Raw genomic sequence first — 1,249 nt, forward strand, 5'->3', positions numbered from 1 at the left:
CAGAGTCGGCCATGACTGAAGTGACTCAGCAGCAGCAGCAGCAGCATGGTTAATTCCCAGGATATCGAGTATAGTTGCCTGTGCTATGCAGTAGGACCTTGTTGTTAATCCATTCTATGTGTAATAGTTTGCATCTACTAACTCCAAACTCCCAGTCTATCCCTCCCCCATCCCATCCCAGGCATCTATTTAATCTTTAGTTTCTTTTTGTAGAATTTCATAGTTTTCAGTGTGCCTGTGTGCAGGTCTTGTACTTTTATTGTTAAATTTGTTCCTAAGCCTTTTTTTTTTTTCGGGGGCGGGGCTGCATTGTGTGGCATGTGGGATCTTAGTTCCCCTACCAGGGATGGAACCCACACCCCTGCATTACGAGCATGGAATCCTAACCACTGGACCACTGGGGACTTTTTATGTTATTTTTAACATAACAGTGTCATTAACTTGCTTACCAAAATTAACAATGCTTTCCTAATATTATCTAATAGTTCATGTTCAATTCTTCTATCTCAGCTCTTATCTCAGGGGAGTCGAGGAGAGTCGATTGGGAGTTTGTGATTCACAGATGCAAACTACTATAAATAGAATGGGTAAATAGCATTCTGTATACGGTATAGAACAGGGAAGTATATTTGATATTCTATAATAAACCATATGGAAAAGACTATGAAAAAGAATATATAGGAAAATCCCTGGCAGGCCAGTGGTTGTGCATGCTCAGTTGCTCAGTCATGTCCAGTTCTTTGCAACCCCATGGACTGTAGCCTGCCAGGCTCTTCTGTCCATGGAATTTTTCCAGGCAAGAATACTGGAGTGGGTTGCCATTTCCTACTCCAGGGAATCTTCCCAACCTAGGGATCGAACCCACGTCTTTTGTGTCTGTCTCCTGTATCAGCAGGCAGATTCTTTACCACTGTGCCCCCCAAGACTGCAGTTTCACTGCTGAGGTCCCAAGTTCAATCCTTGATCAGGGAACTAAAACTAAGATTCTACAAGCCCTGTGGCACAACAACAATACATATATAAAGCAGAATCATTTTGCTGTATGGCAGAAATTAACACAACATTGTAAACCAACTACATTTAATAAAATACCTTAAAAAGGAAAAACAAAAATAACTCTCTCATTTCAGTCGGTTTATTCACATCAGGATCCAGATGGAGTCCACACTACACACTCGGATGATGTGCCACTGAGAGGTTTATTCTCATACCTGTCTGAAGCCACACATCAGTGAAATTCTGACTGCTA

Source organism: Bison bison, unplaced genomic scaffold (genome assembly GCF_000754665.1).
Source record: "Bison bison bison isolate TAMUID 2011002044 unplaced genomic scaffold, Bison_UMD1.0 scf7180017864371, whole genome shotgun sequence".
Lineage (NCBI taxonomy): Eukaryota > Metazoa > Chordata > Mammalia > Artiodactyla > Bovidae > Bison > Bison bison.